Source organism: Xiphophorus hellerii, chromosome 18, assembly GCF_003331165.1.
Source record: "Xiphophorus hellerii strain 12219 chromosome 18, Xiphophorus_hellerii-4.1, whole genome shotgun sequence".
Taxonomy (NCBI): domain Eukaryota; kingdom Metazoa; phylum Chordata; class Actinopteri; order Cyprinodontiformes; family Poeciliidae; genus Xiphophorus; species Xiphophorus hellerii.
The window spans coordinates 7,140,104-7,159,774 of record NC_045689.1 but is presented as its reverse complement, the minus strand read 5'-3'; the positions used below and the strand labels follow the sequence as shown (position 1 = coordinate 7,159,774).

The following is a 19,671-nucleotide window of genomic DNA, read 5'->3' as shown; positions in this document are numbered from 1 at the left end:
TCCTTTGTTTTGGAGGTGTTGAGGAGCAGGTTATTGACTTTGCACCACTCTGACAGCCGCTTCACCTCATCCCTGTACTCCAGCTCCCCCTTCCCGCCTGAGATGAGACCAACAACAGTCGTGTCATGGGCAAACTTTATGATCTTGTTGCTGAGGTGGTTGGAGACACAGTCATGAGTGTAGAGGGTGTAGAGAAGTGGGCTGAGCACGCAACCCTGTGGCGATCCGGTGTTCAGGCTCAGAGCAGTGGAGGTGTGGGGGCCCAGTCTGACCCTCTGGGAGCGACCTGTTAGGAAGTCCAGGATCCAACTGCAGGTGGCTGATGGGAGCGCAAGGTTTGCTAGCTTGGACACCAGACGTTGGGGAAGTATGGCATTAAATGCTGAGTTGAAGTCCACGAAGAGCATTCTGACGTAGCTCCCCTGCTTCTCTAAGTGGGTCAGGGCAGCATGAAGTGCAGTGGATACAGCGTCCTCTGTGGACAGCCATATAGTCACTTATCACTTTTATTGTAATCACAATGGTACCACAACATATCGTGATAAAACTTTAAGTCCATGTCCCATAGCCCTACTAAGCACTGCATTTGAAAAATCTTATATTTAATTACAAAGAATACAGAATAGAAGGAATGACGGACGTGAGCTGGTATACTTCAGAGCCACTATCCAGGAAAAAAACAAAATCCAGAAGTACATCAGGAAGACAGCCTCAAGCTATAAACTACTAACTGAATGCCTTAAACACTAGAAAATCAGTGCAGAAAAGAAGCAGGAACAATCTAACGGAACACCTAAGACATACAAAGGGGGAAAAGTGGCTGGTATTGGAAAATTATCAGATTTCATAGAATATCTACTCCAATAGAGTTCCCCATTCTGAGAAGATATGTGGGCAGTGGCTAACAAAGGAAAAGAAAAAGCTCCCTTTTTAAACAGGTGGAAACCTCCAGCAGAACCAGGCTGAGGCTCGGCGAACATCTGCCCCGTTCACACTGCTTGAACGGAGCTGCAGGCGTACGCAGACACACCGGGCCGAGGCAAGGCCACGAAAACACACACATTATGGCGGAAAGAGGAAACCAACTATTAGATCTGGAAAGTGAACTAAAGGTCATATCCAACATAGCAAAATTGTGACCTGATTCCCCTGCTGAAATCATGTGGCATATGTTGCTATGGTAACCATACTGTGGTGTGTAGAATGGAAAATGCCATTAAAAAAAAAAGGTGCATTTGAGGAAACCTGCGATGTGTTTGCAGCAAGCAGCAATGACGGTTATCAGTAAATACTTAGCAGAAGATTTCACAGCTGGAAAGTGGAGCATGAGATCCACTGTGCTGAAAGGAAAACCTCCCCAGTGGAAGTTTGTACCGTCCCGCTGACATGTTTGTCGCAATGATGCATCCATCTGATTAATCACCAGTTCATTTCGGAGAAACACCCCCCGAGTCTGCCGTCTGAGGTGATAAAATGCTTCAGTTTCTGTAATGTAGATGCTGCTTGCTACTTATTTATTGCCAATTAAAACAGGGATTATAATTTGCTGTCATTTGTTGAATCTATAACCATTAATCCAAAGAAATTAATCTGGATTCATTGCAAATGACAGCAAATCCAAATGTAATTATGACAACAGCACAACATTATTAAAGTAAATGATCAATACGGATTCAAATTTTAGTTCATCATTTGACTTGATGTGGTTGAAAACATCTGCAACCCCCAAAGCCATTTGTACTTGACAAGTGCATAAAAAGATGGATAGGCATACACCGCTTCCCTAAAATATTCACAACACTTGTACTTTTTCACAAGAGTTAATAGGTTTTTAGGGGGATTCTAAGTGACAAGCTGACCACATTTCCTCACCTTCTTCTTTTATTCCTTTCCAGTTTGCTGTTATTCCAACTGTAAACTTCATGTTTTCTCTCAGTTCTTTTGTTTCTCTCAACGGCACGACATAATCTGGTGTGTTCCTGCATAAAGAAAACTTTTTAAACTAATTTGAAAAAACCAAAACGTTGCAGACCCCAGATTTAGGTGAATGGACATATTGGTCGGTTTGCGTTGTGCCCTACTCTGTTTTCAGATACCTAAAGACGTTTTCCTGCAAGAGGTTCAAAGTTTGGGATAATATTTTATAAAACGATAGTCTTTTAAACTTTATATTGATGGAAATCCATTTAATAAACATGATTTAATTTACAGGGATCTGAAAAATGGGGATAAACTAAATATTAGTGCTTTAGTGTTTGAAGTTGAACAATAAAGCACCTTTCATTTCAGTTGTGCCACAAAATCTAAGTAGCATTCTTTGAAATTTGTGTCAAACTTTTAGATCAATAAAATATTTTTGAATACCGAGTTGAATTTCAAAATAAAAAAATACGTAGACAAAATAGTATTCTGCATGGTACTATTTATATATGATGCACAAAGATTGTAGAGATGCTTAATTAAAAAGGTAAAATTGATCATCTTGAACTTTTCTCTCTCAAAAACCATTTTAATTGGGAAATATTAAATGCTAAAACTGATATAAGTTCTAAAGCTTTTTGTGCTTTACAGCTATAAACATACTTACCATAATTGACCTGCTATATAACCATTTTATGTTCATTTATAAACTTGCTGTCAACATCAATAACAACGTATAAGTGCAAATAAAACCATAGCTCTGCAGGAATATCACATTTTCTACCATTATTCAGACAGGATATAGATAATCCTTGCACCAAGAGTAAACACACTGTATACTTTATTTGCAAAACAACATTTAGGTCTGCAAGCGTGGAACTGGGATTGATTAAAAACAAACCACTTGCATTACTATTCTAATTTTATTGGCTCAGATATTCAGCCGTTTTCCATTTCTCCTTATCTCTCTTTTTCAGATTCCAAAATAAATTTAAAGAACGAACCGCTTCAGCTGTGATGTTGCTCAAATTGAGCCAGACAGTTGTATACTAGACATTAAGCTATTTTCTGTTACAGAATTAGAATGTCATCTGTTTGCTGCAGTTCAAGAAATAATTCAGTTCAAACTTTTGGACATTTTGCATTAGATATAGTATTGTGCATGAACACCTCCTACAACTCTTAAGTTAGGATAGTATCTACTACTTAGTCATACATTTTGTTTCCCTTATTAATAAAAGAAGAGCTTATATGTAAATATTTAGCATATACGTATGGATTTTATTTGAGATGGCTGATAAATGATGGACAGTTTGTAGTTAGCGGAAAGCGCAAAGAAAAAAATACATCTTCTAAATCGTTTCAAGCTTTTCCATAAATGCTCTCCCTTTGAAGCTGGACTAATTAAATTACCTAGATGAATGTATATGTGCTCAGACTGCTGAACGCCCGGCTCTCCTGTGCAGCAGATGTTTTACGTAGCTGATTAATTACAAACCTCCAGTTGCTGGGCAATTTGAAAGTGCTTATCAACTGGTCAGATGAGAATTCAGCTCAGTGGTTTTACAGCTGTATTGTTAAGTGATTATTTGGAACTTTTTCAAAACAAACCGCGGCTCCTGTTGGTTTCTCCGATTCCAGTAGCCTCCACTACAGTTTAATTTATGTATTTGCAAATTATTATGCTCTGTCAACCCTTGTTGTCACCACTTCTTATTAATGTCCCATAAATATCACATCGATTGATCAACTGGACTGCTGGGAAATGAGACAATTCAGCAGCTTTTTCTCAGTCAGGTGGGGTTTATTCCACACCTTTATGAGGGGCTCAAACGTCAGTTAAAATGAAAAGTAAATTTTGACCAAAAACAACAACCATAACAGAGAAAGTGTCTTTACTGCGTTATTTGGAGTACAATTCGTCTTTTGTTTGGTTATTTCTGGACCATCGCTGTAGCCACAATGCAACCCACAGCAAGCTGACAGCTGACATCATGAAACGGTGTAAACCTCCACACTTCAGCATTCACCACGCAACAGCAGCACTGAGTGAAAGCTTCAAAGAACAGCTTTCTGGCTTTTACTTCCAGAGCGATGCATCATCGCTACAGTCTTATCCCAGAGCCTAATGAAGCCTCACTTCTGTCCAAATAACTGGGGGACAAGTTGTTGATACTGGGTCAAATATTTGTTGTAGCACTGATTTCAGATCAGGTCATTTAACTCTATCAGATATGTATCAATTAGCGTTTGAACTGAGACTCTTCGATTATTTTTCAACTAATGTGGTTATTTTTCCATCACTTCACGGTATAAAAAAAACTTACAAGCATATTCAACTGCCTCCCCTGTGCTGAATGAATCTAAGGTTTGTCACGCAAGAGCAAATAAAGAGGGACTATGCAAACAGAGCTAAGCACAGCAACCCTCTCGGTTTATAGATTTCTTCATACACTTTTCATTTCTCGGGGGGAAAGCAGGTGTGAGAGTAGAAGGTAGAAAATCATCAGGAGCCGGCAGGATGCATGACTTGATATGCTTAGCAAAAGGTGATCCTAAAACACTGTGTGCCTTTTCTTTTTGCCAGACTCGGTGCTGGTAAATATTGTATGCAAGGGTTCCAAATAACTTATGGATCCCGACAACAGAAGGTCCTTGACAGAAAATAATCATCTGAGAAAAACTGAACTGAACTGGCCTGAAGGGTTACTTTCAGGGCAACAAAAAAATGTTTGCATTTTGGAATGAGTCATTTTTTAAATGCATGAAGTGGGTTGACATGATGGAAGACGGCTTGAACAGCAACAGTAGTTGGGAGCCAGAAAAACCCCACAGAAGATTAACTGGCTAATATCCGTGACAGTGTCAGAAATGAAAAATATTTGACTTTCCAACTTTATTTGACACTTCCACTTAAAAATAGGACTTAGCAGAGAAGGGGTTCAGTCTAAAACACTGAAAACGCCACGAAATTAACAGTAGTTAGTCCAATTTTTAACATTAATTAAAGTTATCTCCCTTTTGGGTGATTAGTAAATGTCAACTAAAAATGATCCAACACTTTCACAGTGGAAGGAACAGGCACAAAAGATTTTATAGCATCACTGGATAATGCAGCAAATATGCAATTAAATGACAAGGAAAAGCAATGCCGGTTGCTAGGCAGCAGCAAAAAGAGGAAGTGGGAGACCATACATTAGCAACTTTACAGCATGTGGAGTCCATAAAAGCATAGTGCGCAATCAGTGGTCCATAGTGCTGCGGCAGAGGAGTCGTTGCAAAGTTTAAATGCAATGGTTGAGTGCAGAAGGCAAGAACCAGAGCAGACTGAAGGATTGCCTGACAACCATGGCGGAGAAAGAGTGGAAGCACTTCATACCGGTGGGTAGCCAAGCAGGTAGGTTAGCCAGCAGCAGTGGAGAAATAAAATGTTCAATAAGCGCCCAATAAACAGGATATTGTTTCAGTCTGAGGAACAACAAATAATAAAGACACATTTAATAATTACTAAAAAAATATTAGTTTGTTCTTTCCTGTTAACTTTATGTAAGTAAAATTAATCAGTGCATTTCTAATCAGAAACTCTTAAAACTTAAGATGAACTACTGAAGCATTTTTGAATGATAGACTGAAATTAAGGGTGTTTCCACATCTGAAGGTCCAGTGGCTCTCAGTTTGATTGGGGACCAGAATTGCAACATTTTTTACATTTTCAGCTGGTTTGGTTCACCTTCAAACTGGACTTGTGTCAAACAAACCAAACTCTTTAAAAAACTTGTTCCCTTCCTCACCTGTGGTGGCGCTGCACCAAGAACTGCTGAAGGAAATGACAAACTCTGAAGAAGGTTTACGTGTTGAACACATAAAAAATGGAGTGCCGTCAGATTTTAGTAGTTGTAGGATTTCTCTTTTGTGTTTGTCAAAAGACTATGAGATATTTCTCAATCTAGCGCCAGACTTGGGCGTTTGTTTTGGTTGTATTTACCCAGAATGCCCTGCCCTATCATTCAGGTTTCTGCTTTTAGGGCAGTCTCTGGTCCACTAGGCGTTTACATAGACATTCAAACCTCACCAGATTCACTTCAACCAAACAGAGAACTACGTTTTTAGACAGACCAGAGTTTTCTTTGTTGGTCTGCATCAGAGTTCGATTCCACATTCACACAAACAAACCAGAAGTCAATTAAACCGGACTAAACAAGGCTGGTGTGAATTAACCCTAAAATACATGAGGAATAATAGCATTATCACAAGACATGGACTGGTTACCAGTACAAGTTATACTGCAATTTCGTAAAGATTACATTTTCTGTCATAGATCTAAAGTTCCTAGAGAGACAAGAAACTATCTGATTGAAACATAAAACATTCCCCTTCATCTGTTGCTGCATCCTGTTAGTTGGCTGGCTGGAAGTAAGGATACTATTCTCTCATGAAAAACTGTCATATTCAAAAAGGAATATGTTTGAAAGTTTATTCATTTCAGTAACTCAAGTGAAATTCATTTGATTGATTAACTACACACAAATAAATGTTTTTAAGGCTTTGCCTGTGTTCATTATGATCTTTGACTTATAAATAATGAAAACATGATATTTAGGATCAAAATATTCATGGATTGTGACCATTTCCAGACAGGAGTGCCAACCTTCACTCTTATCTAAATAACATTTTAAAATCTGTTGAAGAGCTATGAGTAGCATGTATTAAGCAATGGAGTGCTGGCTGACTGTTGGTGCCGATTACCTGACCAATTAACAAGCTAACATTAATTTGTTGTACTGTATAAAAATCAGTGTGTTAAAAAGGTGTATTAAGTAATAAAATGTGGAAATCTGTTATTTTAGTTTCACTCGGGGCAAGTGCTTCTGATAAAATTGCCTTGTTTTAAGCTATGCAAGTAAATTAAAAAATGTACTTTTACTCAATATTTATTATAATGTGAGAATCTTGTACTGATTCATGCATAGTTCACCTTCAATACATGACTGCAATATGAGTTAGACACAAGCAGCATTTAGAGTTCACCTGTTTCCATCTAATAGTTTTTCACATATTGCTTTTTTAGGGTCACTCTAGTGACTTCAGGCCACAATGCCACATCGCATCAACAAGCAAGGTAGATGTTGACTGACTAAACACACCAGGCCTCTGTGGCCTTTTCAGTAAGATCAAAGATGAGAAGTATAAAAATCTGATTTGACATAAAAAAAAAAAGCTTCACATTTTTTGAGGAATTTGTTTTTGCTGCCGGTTTCTCGCTTTGCCTTTTAGGAGTTTGAAAATTCAAACACAACAAAAACAGAAGTAAATGGATGAAAATGTGAACAAAGGTTTGGATTATCTGAGAGGGTGTGAAATAAAAATTATTTACCAACACCTGGGATCAAAATGCAGTTACAGGGATTTGAATAAAGAGATAAGAAGATATTCTCATCTCCATCCAGCTAGAAATTGTACAAAAACCTTACAAGTCATCCTCTTCTAAGCCCAGTTGCAACTTTGTTTTTCTATCTCAAGAGTTGTCAGCTAGTATTAAGATGAATCCTACTTTCTGAATGTTTTAAATCTGAAGGTCAAATATATGTCACTAAATTCTGCTCCTCTTTAAATATGTACTATCAGCGTGATGCAGATATAGCCTTTGGATCTTATATGAGACTCTTAAAATGGCGTAGCCTGATTTTACACCTTCATCTCACTAATCTTTCTTGGGCATGAGATTGTTACTTTTGAGAGATAACAAATCAAAGAGTCTTCTACTTCATCATGCCCATGGTAGATAAGGCCTCTTTACTGTCACATAAAATCAGGAGCTTCTTTCTGGGGGGGAAAAAAAAAACACTCCATCCTAAGGCAATCTCCCACCATCAACTCAACTCCCTCCACAACATCTCTGCAAGAACTGAAACCTTTTTCACATACAAATATAATAAACTCCCAAACAATTCTGAAATTGTATTTAAAACTTTTACCATATCAGACTTTAAAAAGCTTAAAGTCTGTCATCCTCAGATTCCCAAATCAACACTTTGTGGAACTACCTTTTGCTGTCAGCTGCAAGTATTTTGAGATATTATTCTTTCAGGTTTCTAGGTGCAGAGATTTATGCCTCCATTTATTTACAAAATAGCTCAAGAGAAGTCAGAATCTATGAGGATGCTGGTTTTTTATTGTCGTATTGTATTATGAATCTCCAGGCCTATCTCACGTCTTTAGCAAAGACTACTTTACACAGCTAAAATGCTCATTTATTTGAATGGTCGTTCATACTACTGATTGATGCGATCGCAATCAGACTTCTGTTTGAACATTTTATGATCCCAAAGCGACCCGCATGTGCAGAATAAGAACGTAGGCATCACACAGAATCACACTGTTTATGGAAATGATAACAGATGCCGCCATCTTTGGATCTATTTTTTTTTTTTAAGGTTTTGCTTGGCTCTAGTGGCCTTTATTTGAAAGTAGTTTGACAGGAAACAGGGTAATGAAAGAGGGGGAAGACATGGAGCAAATGTCACCAGGCCGGGAATCGAACCTGCGACCACCGCCACGAGGATTAAGGCCTCAATACGTGGGTTGTGCTTCGCCCCTGCGACACCACAGCACCTCCTTTTGGATAATATAATTCAGCAATGGAGCCGACAGCATTGTCACAAGATCATAACAAAATGAAGGAAACTGATCAAAAGAAAGCAAAACTAACAGTGATAGCATTTTGAGCAGTACTGTCTGTTTGACTGCGTAGTCGGAACCAGGAGTGGTGGGATTGTGATGTGATGCGTTTCACTCTCAGACTTCTGTCATAAATGTAAGAATTATGATTTTCGGCCATTGCTTACATCTGGACATACCGCATCTGGCTTCTTTAGGTGCAGAATTTTGACGGATGGCTTAAGTCAGTGATATGAAAATCGGATAAAATTACTTTCAAGATTGAGACGGCAGAGGCTTTGAAAACCATTAGAGACAAATCAGATTTAAAACCATTTATGGAAGAAGCACAAGTCCGAATTTTTGGCGGTGAAAAGATCAAAATGCTGTGAATAAGTTGGATATGGATCACATTTTTCTGCTGCATGCCTTCATGGATTCCTTTATTTAGCTCCTTTTTCACATCAAATCTGAGCAGCCTTGTCCCTCAAAGAAAGCATCCCCACAGCATGATGCTGCTTTCTCAATGTGGGTATTTTTTACCTTTCCACCACACAAAGCATTGTGCATGTAGGTCAGAAAATCCAGTAGTGGTCTAATCCAACCACAGAAACTTCCTCCACATGTTTGCCGTCTCCCTTAACTTGTGACTTGTGGCAAACTGTAGACAAGAAATCTTCCACCTGTCTTTAAACAAAACTTTCTCATTGTCAGGCCAATTTCTCTGGCTGCTCACTTATAGGCAGTCCTGTCATCAGGTTCTCCCATACGAGCTGTGGATGTGAGGTTCTCAGATTTATGCTGTCCTTGCCCAAAGTTTTGCAGGAGCCATTTTCCATTTTCGGATGATGTATTGGGAAAGAGTCCATGAGATGTTTATCGCTTGGGATGTTTTACAACCTAGCCTTGCTTTTAAAACTTCTCCACAGCTTTAATATGGACCAATCAGTTGTGTTTCTTGGTCTTCATGATGCTCTGTGTGAATGTTTACTATCATTACCGCTGGGCAATGGATCAATAGCAATATAATATTGCAATAGACACACCACCAATATCAATAGAAAATACATCAGATAGAATATTCAATCATTTAACTGAACTCTGATCCAGAACTGCATAGGATTCTGGGGGATGTAGGCAGGGGAAAGGATCAACCTCTCACGGCTAGCTAAGAAAGGTTGGTGACATCCACTAATTCATTCACTCAACAACCTGTTGAGTAACTCGAACAGAGTCAGTTTCAGGTTTTGTCACCATGCCAAATAACTGCTTAAAAATAAAATAAAAATTAATACTCAGAGAAGCTTGATTCTTTTTGTCACAGACTATATATATCTCATATCGACAGTAACAAATGTGTTAAAAAAACAACATTATTGTATTATGTACTGGTCTTCTCTTTATGAGACCTTCATGGAAATACTGGACTTCCATTACTAATTAGATTACTTCTGGAGGTAGGTGATTAAACTGGATTCAAAAGACTGAATACATAAGCAAGCCACACTCTTCAGATTTTTATTTGTAAAAAAAAAAAAAAAGTGTGATATTATGTGTTGATCTGTTGCATAATATTGGAATAAAATACAACAAAGTTTGTGGTTTCCATGTAAAAATATAGTGAATACTCCTTCAATGGCCTACTTTTCAATGAAGTAAGGAATTGCAAATTATGGTTTTATTGAATTGGTTTTGTTGCTAAAACGCTTCTCAAATCTCTCTACTCAATTTCATGCATTCAGCTAACACGTTCACACTTTGAAACCAGCCATTTAAACAGCAACCCAGGGGAGCCCCGCGGCTAGCTACAGATGACTTGTTCAAAGTTAACACAATGAGGACAGCACAAAGGCAAACAGTTAGAGGGGCTGCATAATTAGCCAACCCGAGGCGGAGGCACGTGTTAGCTCACCACACCAAATTATTTCAGCAATTTAGAGCCGATTCTGTAAAAATCTGCAAACGGAGGAGCGGAAGCCCAGACGATGATTCCGCCACACCACTTGTGCTAATTGCATTTCTGCCTTACAGATGCACACATTTGGCATGGTGCGGGGATTAACTGGCCAACAATCCGACAAGGACGAGATCAGAACCCTGACAAACGATGCTAAATGAAGACGCCTCGCTGAACACGTTCCGTGGGAGAAGGATGCAAAACCCGGTGGCCAATTAACCGTTTTTTATTCTGTTTACACACGCTTTCAGAGTGGCACGGCGGCGGGACGTCAGCGCGCACGTTTGACTCATTGGACATCAAACCGAAGTCATTCATAACAGTGACAAGCAGAGGGACGGGGGGTGCGGAAAGTCGGTCTTTCTTAGGCAGATGTTTCAAGGCAATTATATAAATTAAGCTGTCAGATGGGTCGTGAGGGACGTTTGTCTTCCAGGCTCGGATAGACCAGTGGGCCTCCCTCCCTCGCAAACTAAGTGCTTGATGAGAAAGCAGAGAAAAAGGTTTTCGCTTCTGTCAAGCTCACCAACGCTGCTTATAGGAAATTTCTTTAATCTGAGCAAATGCATGTCATCTCGCATCTTAGTGGGGAACGATTCCCAAGGGAAACGCTCTTAGTCACTGTTGTGTTTTCGAGAGCAGAATTACACCCCAGCATCCTCTGGTCACACAAAACATGTTATTTACATATTCCACAGTGCCCAGCAATTTCCTTTTATTTATTTCCGTCAGTCGAGTCACCATAAAAGAAATACCAACAGGGTGCTGTACAGCTGCGTGGTGCGATATCATTTTCCTGCCTTTCAACAATCTTTGGGGACCAGTTGAGTACAAACATGTCAGCGAGGCGTTTTTGTCTGTTCTCACTTTATTATAACTCTTGGGTATTTGTCAGTAAAATAGAATTCCCTCAGGAACCATTATCTTTGTGAATCTGTTTCTATCTGGAGCTGGTCTCACTTTCTTCTTGTTTTTTTTTTAGTTTTTTCCTCCAAGTGTCCCAAAGGGTTTCCTCTATCAAAGATGTCGTTTTCAATTAGCCATACTCTAAATGACTGTCTGTGGGCTCATGTCAATAAAAAAATTCATTTATGAGGATGAGGCAGCTGTAAATATACGATTTATTTCATTTAAATGAAGGTGAGCAGATCACCTCACACCTGTCCTCTCATGGACTTTCGAACATTTTTAGAGCGTCTTCTGCAAGCAAATGACTGATTAACATCCAATAAAGGACAGGGGTAAACGCAAACACATGCCGAGTGGAATTGGCGCAGCTGTGCATTTCCTCCAGCGACTCCCCTGATGCGCAGGTGAATCTTCTTAGGATTGCTCCGTCTGGTGACTTAAACCTTATATCTCTGGGTGAAAGAAGCTACGCTCAGATTACCTTAGGAAATGAAACTCGGCTGTATATATTAATGGCATGAAAATCATTTGGCTGTTTAAATTACAAGCTCGCAATAAAGCTTTACTTCCATTGTTAGGCGTTGATTGACGTTGTGTAACATTAACACTGAACAATGAAAGTATTACAACCTAACGACAGAAAATGTGGGTAAATTTTTCACTGCTGGGGATCAAACTAGGCATGAAGCGGTTAGTGGTACCAAGATTTTTAAAAGTTACACCTTTTTATGAGTTAAAATCTGACATGGTGGCCAGAGTTTTATTTTTTATTTATTTTTTTTAATGTGTAGCAAAAAGTAGTAGAAGGATGACCCTCACCCACTTGCTACACGCCACGAATGAGTTGGCTGTTAAATACGGCTGATAAATTTGTCTGGTTGGTTGTGTATCAGCTTGCAAAAACAAGGAATGATCAATTTTTTTATTTTGTTTCTTTTTTTGCAGCTGTTGCCAGCTATAGCATTTTTTTTAAATCTACAGTTTAAATCCTTGCTACTTTAAGGAGCAAGGATGACTCCATGCTCAAATGGCTGAAAACTACTCTAAGTTAAGTGGGTTTACTAAGTGGTTAAAGGAAAAGTCCAAATTTTTAAATGATGTTCTAACAAAAAGGGTACGCTTTCATTACCTGCTTAATGGATGAAAAGATATAGTAAAAGAAAAGATGACAATCATGCTTCCATTACCACGTTATTTATTAATAAGTACATTTAGGTTTGCTGGATTGGTAGATTTTCAAATAATGTTTAAGGCTGAAAACTGTTTATTTCCATATTCCGTCTAAAGATTGTTTTAGATTACCCAAAAGTATGAAATTAGAAGAATGTTGTATGTATATAAAACCAAAAAATGTTTAGGTTGTAAAGATAATTTTATGAAAATTTCTTACAATTATAGAAGTTAGTTTGTGGAATCCCTTTGATGATGAAAATGTAAAACAACAGAGACTGAAGTCTATATTAAGTGTATTAAAGTTTGTTTTATATTCGTTTGTTCTTGGGTAGCTAAAATAAGTGATGCTTCAGCCCAGTGATGCTTTTTGTTCTCTACCTACCTATATAAATACGTCTCAATAAAAATTGAGTATAAATTCCTGGATAATTATTTATGAAGGCTGAAACTAACAGCTAGTCCAAGAGAGAGGGAGTTAAAACAAACTTCTATCATCTTAAATTAACTGGACTCTCAAAGAACATTACAATAGTTTGTTAAAGTGTCATCAACTGAAGCCCCAAACAGGTGTCATTTTGCACTGAATTGATATTTACTGAAAAGCTGGTGACTATTCAAAGGGGGAAATGGAGATAGGAGGAGGTGCAAAACCAAAGATCTTCCTGTTTCTCCATACGGACAAAGAAACACACAAAGCATTTGAATAAACCCCTATAATATATTTGCTTTTGATATATGTCATCTTGTTACTTTGACTGGAAGTACTTGTTACATTCATAGTGTAATCTGATCACTAATGACGCACCGCCTCCTATCCTAACTTTCCTGAATAACTAACTTTTCTTTTTCTGAGTAAATAACTGCAAATTCAAACCAGAAGATATTTTAAACATTCACTTCAAAAACTCTGAACTATTCCATAAACTTTGTCAGCATCAAGGTAGCAGTAACTAAACAATCTGAATTCTAGTATCTTAGTTTTTAGCAGCAGCAGGAATAACTATTGCTTTGTTGTTTTGCTGCAAAAGCAAGCAATTACAAAGTTATTGCTGCACACTTCATGCTGCATTTTGATTATGTCACTAATTTTATCAAGGTTACAGATTATTTAGGTGTAAAAATATGAAAGTAAAGAGAGCAATGTTGGAAAGAAGAGAAAAAAATCTAAAGGTTTCACTTAGCTGGCAAATATTTCCTGAAAAGGTAATTAGAACTCTGTATCGACTTCAATCTGTTCCACAGAAATGCAACAGAGAGTCGGATAAGTACATCAAATTACTATATACTCTGAAAATGAAAGACAAAAAAAGCACTGAAGACTTCTTTTCTCTTTGCAAATCAAACATTCACATACAAATCATTCAGCCACTATAGACTAATACAACCTGCCAACTGTTGAAACAGTTTTGATCAAAGCAATTATTAGACTAACAAAAACCATTTCCTTTAGCCAGAAAATTGTACTTGTATGTCCCTATTCTTGAAATATCCTGTATTACATTGTAAAACTTCAATTTTTCTCCTGGGTATTGGAATGTAACAGCACATTTATTTTTATCCTTCCCTTTTCCCCGACAATATTTGAATGGGTAATGTGTATATCAGCGGGGCTTCAAAGTAACACATAATCAGAAAAATCGACATAAATTTTAATTTATGAGGTTTCTGGAAAATGCAGAGCGCAAGCAAAGAAAACTGGCCCAAAGGTTGATCATCTGGATATCAAGCCGCGTAACACCCTTAGTTACTTTAATTTAGAGGGATGGCTTAAAATAGTCCAATACTCTGTCCTAATGCCTCTGAGTGGACCTACATTAAAAATGAAGAGTCCCCACGGCAGCAGAGGGATTTGCTGACAGCAGACAGATCTTTTAAAGGCTGTCTTTTCCTCCTGCAAACTTAATTCTGGCTGCCATCCCTTTAATAATTGCTATAGCTGCGAAGAGAAAAAGAAAGGGGAAAAAAACCCCACACACCTCAGGAAAATAAAGAGAATAATATTGTCATCAACTAATGGCAAAATAAGACCCCAGTCTCTGTGCAACGTAGAGAAAAGAAGCCAAATCAATAAGATCAAAAGGGAGACCAAGCCTCTGAGCCACAATGCAGAACCCAGCAGACACCGGCACCATCAGATGATATCATATCCAACCACAACAAAGCCAACAAAAAATAAATAAGAAATCTGGATTTCTTCAATTTGCATATCTCTGATTAGATGATTCCTGTGGGTCCACTTGTGTGGTAAGTGGTGTGTTAAAAGCCGCCTGCTCAGCCTGACAAAAAGACGCCAGAAGGACCTGGATCTGCCCTCGTACAGCAGAGCCCAGCTTTCTTCGCTTTCCCAAAAAATATTTTCATAAATCCCTTTGAGCTGTTTTCAAAAGCAGCTGGACCTCAAACACACTTCTGTTCAAAGTAGATTTCAAAAGCCCCCTCCTCTTTTATCCCTGGGATGTTGAGGGCTTTTATAGAGTAGGACACCTTTGACTTAAAACTGGATAAAAATAAAAAAATAAAAATGAAAAAAAAGATGTTATGAACTCGCTGGAAGCTTGATGAACAGCAGAGATGTTTCATTTGGACACTTTGCAGTGGGTGCATCTTGTCACACTCAGCAGCCCCCTCGCCCACATGCTTGTTTCTTCCTTCACTCTCACTGAAAAGAGGGAAGTTACTGAAACAGCATGCGGCGAATACTCACACTTAATTCATTGTTGCCACAATGTCTCCCAGCTTGATTTTAGGCAGAAAGAAGAGCTGTGGAAAAACTCCTCATATTAGACTGTTTTCGAGATCATCGTCAGCAGAACTTGTCTGCTTTATTTAAGCAACGTGAGTTCACACAGTGTTTGTTGGAGAGACGGGGAGGGGGGAAAAAACAACAAATAAAAATAGAAGCAAAGTAAAGCAGGACATGTACTTACAAATATGCAAAAAAAAAAGTCCTCCTTTGGTGGGCGTTTTCCTTTCTGTTAAAAGATGACAGATGATCTCTCCCGACCCTAAGAGGCGGAATGGCAGCTGTAGTACCGATATCCACTGAAGTCCGGGTGCTCCTCTATCGGGCTCGCCACCGCAGGCGGCGCATCTCTTCGAGTAACCGAAGTAACCGGGCCGTTTACTTCTATTTCTGAGCCCGCCTTTCCTTCCTCCGCTTCAGGGAGCAGTTTGGCTTGACGGAGCGCGGAGTCGGACGGAGGTTCGTTTTGGTGTCCGCACAGACTGCCTCCACCGCTGCAGCCAGCTGAGGCTCTCTCTGCAGCGCAGCATCCCAGCTCGCTGGTGCTGCCGAGGAGAGAGAGAGATGAGAGAGAGAGAGAGAGAGAGAGAGAGAAAAGAAAGGTGGCCCCTCAGTTAGTTGTAAGGAGTGGCATTGCCTCAGCATTGCTCCCATTCACATTTCTGGTGTGGGTGGTTTTCAGAACGGCGTGAATGCTTCCAGAAAATTAAAAATTGCAAAAGTTCACCAACTTTGATATTAAACAAGGTTGTATGAAAAACTTAAGCGATTATTAATGCTTAAAGAGAACCACTGCGGGGTGACTGGAATCCAAAAATACTCACTTTCACAGTTGTATTGTCACAATTTGTTCCTTATTTTATGAGAAATTACATTTTAATTAATTTAAATTTGACTAGAGGTGTGCAATACTGCAGTTTGTGTATCGTCCCATAAAACAGGGTTAGTATCGCCAATTCCAATACTTTTTAAGATTGATGCATCAAACTTCTGACCATCAGGAGTTTTTTTTTTCCCTTTGAATTATTTTGTTCAAACATTGACAGAATTAAAAGCTTGTAGGCATCTACAAAATACTTTAATAATATCATGGCTTGCATGTAAATGTTTCCTAAAAATGCATGAAAAGATTAAACAAACTGTCTTTGAGGAAGAGCTGAGAAACTGTACAAAAATGAAATTACATTTCAAGAGGGAATGTGAACATGTCAAAAAAAAAGTATCAATCTAACCACACTAGTATTGATCCAATATTTGTACCAATCTCTCTTTTCTACACTGCAAAAATGAATGTTGGTAGCTGTTCAAATTAATCCTAGTCAGTGAATGATAATTGGTAGGAGTGACTGGATCAATTTCAAATATCAATACCAAGTAGGTTATTAGTATTGGATCAATACTTGCATGATAAGAGCAATACTTTGTTTCAGATTCTCTCTTGAAATTTTATTTTTGGATTGTAGCAGTGCCATTACAGGGGCGGCTCAGGAATGGATGGGGAAAAAAAAACATGTTACACAAAAGTGTTTCACTGTAAAGATGGTTTGTAGTTTGTTTTGTTGCAACCTGAAGTGTGAAATAAACTTCAGTGGAGTTTGAAAACAAAATATGGGTATAGGTTTATGTCCTGGTTGAACGATGTGTGTGCCCAGTTGATTTTACTGTAATCCATAGGGGAGGCCAGAAGAAAATCTTTGGGAGCCACTGAACTAAGGGAAAATGAGGACAAACATAATTTCAGAGTACAAAACAATAAAGGAAAACTCCCACTATCTAAATGGAAATAAAAGACAAAAAAAAAAGATCATGAGCAAGCTCCCTGGCTACACATAAAACAGGAGTAAAGGAAGAACCATAAAGCTTACATTTTGATCTTGCGAGAAAGCAGGTGTTCACACAACCTTTGACGGGAATCTTTTCTGTTCCTGTGGACAAACTCCACCCACTCTGAGTGACACTCAGCAGAAGTGGATGAAAACATAAATACTTTCTGCATGACTCATTTATCTTGATTTTAATCAGCGGGTCAATTTGACCCAGAACAGTATGTGTGTCTCAAGTTCAATTATAAAGATCACCCTTTGGTAAAAAAAAAAGTATAATATAAAATAATTTACCAAAGGTCAACTTCAAGGAAATTATTGTTTTTTTGTGTCTAGGTTTTTTTCAGTGGACATTAAAAATCTAAATTCCATTTTTTATGTCCAAATGAGTAAATGAGCAGGTTGTCGTCATTGATCCTTAATTTCTGAGAAATAATAAAACATCATTGCACAAATATTGATTGAAATGGTTAGTATTGGAGTTAATAATCAGATACAAAAATGTTTTGGAGGAATTTTTTGGTTTCTGACACTATTGCATGATTAAACACTCCTATCTCAGACGAAAACCCTTTCTGATCTGATGCTACAGGCGAACTAAAGAAAGTAAACTCACAGAATCAATAACAACATCAGTGGTGATCCAGACCCGCTGGGAAAAGGGTGTGGTGCTTGGTGGGGGCATTTTAATGCAGAGACTGATGAGCTGCAACATCTTTCAGCTGTGGCCTGCTCAGGTCAGACACACCAGCAACAACACAGGACAAAGAGCTCTCACAAACAGAGCCCCTAGAGACCAGATGCTGTAAGAACAGGCCAGGTTTTCTCTGTTTTTTTATTTTAATTCTGGAAAGAAGATGAAAACCAATTTAATTGTTTGCTACGCTTTTGTCAGAAACAAAATAGCTTGTTTCTAAGTTAAATGTTTTAAATAAGAAAAACATCTTTTTAGTTTATTTCTTTAATTGCTTGTTTCTCCAGAGAAAATCCTATTACTGAAACAAACAGACTGTGCAAGACTGGCAATAGGTTTTTGCATCAGAAACAAAAAAATGAACAAACTAGCATAGTTGCTGCATAGTATACGAACACCTTATGTCTACAAAGTAGGAAAGAGTGCTGTCAACTTTCGTTTTTTAATGGTCAACTCAAAAGGTTTAGGTACAAGTTTATTTCAAAGTGTTTTTCTTCATCTTGTTTTGAAATTATACTTATATTTTTAGATTAGAAATTTACTGGAGACAATATTGAATGAATGACGCTGATATGTTCATATAGAAACCTATTATTGTTACAGTAACTTGCATAGCTATTCATCCGTTATCTCTGGTTTCCTCTCCCCAGCCCTTTGGGAGATCTGCTTTGGGTGTTCCTCTGGTTTGTGTCCGGATCGCCTCACCAGGACAACGTCCAGGATCCCAACCAGACGGCCCAGCCACCTCAACTGGCTCCTCTACTACAGAGAAAATATTTATTTTTCACACTCAGGCAAAACTATATAACATCATAAAAGAAAAGAAATGAAGGTGCTTAATCATGGTTCTACTACATTTATTTGATTAATGAGCTCAAAATTGGCTTAGAACTTGTCTTAAATTAGATCATTCTTAGATTAGAAGGTCTAACTTTTTATTGAAGCACCTGTTAGCTGTTAACTTACATAATTTACACAAAGAAAAGACAGAATTTATTCAAATCTCCTTAAATAGGATGTTTACAAATTCCTACACCAAATTTCATTGCCCAAATTATAATATGTTGCTTTACCACTATATATGCAGGAGACAAAATGCAAATAAAAGTGGAATATAGATTTAGAACATATTTTTGAATAAAAGATGATATAATATGATGAGTTCAATAGGAACAAAATGTCTAACAGTCTCTCCCCACTTTTTAATAAAATATGTGGTTATATTTTATCCATATTACGTATAGATATCTGCTTGAGTAGGTTAATGCTACTGGTTGCCATTTGCAACTCAGGAGGCCGTTGATTTTCCATGGCGCTGATTGGCTGTGACAGAAGAGTGGAGACCAGGAAGACTGTGGACTTTAGCGACAGTTTTCCACTGTCTGCATTGTTACATATAAATCTATAGTTAGCATCTGAACTATTAAAATAGGCAGTTATCACCATTTTTAGAGAAGGTCTCAAGTATTTGCTGAGTACACTGGGGTTCTGCTGTACTCTGTTCTATGTTGATAGAAGAAAACAGGTTTGGTTTGTTAAAGATTTAAATCTGATTAATAGTTTTCTATGTAACTTAATGTTAATTATGACTAAACATTTTGTGATTGCTGAAAAAGCTCAGCGATCACAAACTCTTTTTAAGCAGGGTATCAAACACTTTGTGGCATAAACCCACTTATTATTTACATATGTGCGTTTGACAAAACATTTGTTATTGAATATTGGATGTTGGGAAAATAAACTATAATATGTTAGCAGAGTATAAATGAAACAGCACAAGAGGTTTTGTTATGTT

General features: G+C 38.0%; 1 protein-coding gene and 1 long non-coding RNA gene across 2 annotated transcripts in view; one reads left to right on the top strand and one right to left on the bottom strand.

The window, feature by feature from the left end:
• cntn5 (contactin 5) overlaps nucleotides 1–15,906 on the bottom strand; it is a 152,357-nt gene extending 136,451 nt beyond the window's left edge. Inside the window, 1 exon segment of the mRNA XM_032545882.1 lies at nucleotides 15,544–15,906. The gene's annotated coding sequence lies outside the window, so the exon portion shown is untranslated.
• Nucleotides 230–19,258, top strand: LOC116708102 (uncharacterized). The gene is made up of 3 exons (XR_004336604.1): nucleotides 230–358; nucleotides 3,390–3,391; nucleotides 19,248–19,258. It is a non-coding gene; the product is annotated as an uncharacterized LOC116708102 (long non-coding RNA).
• Nucleotides 19,259–19,671: the final 413 nt, after the last annotated feature.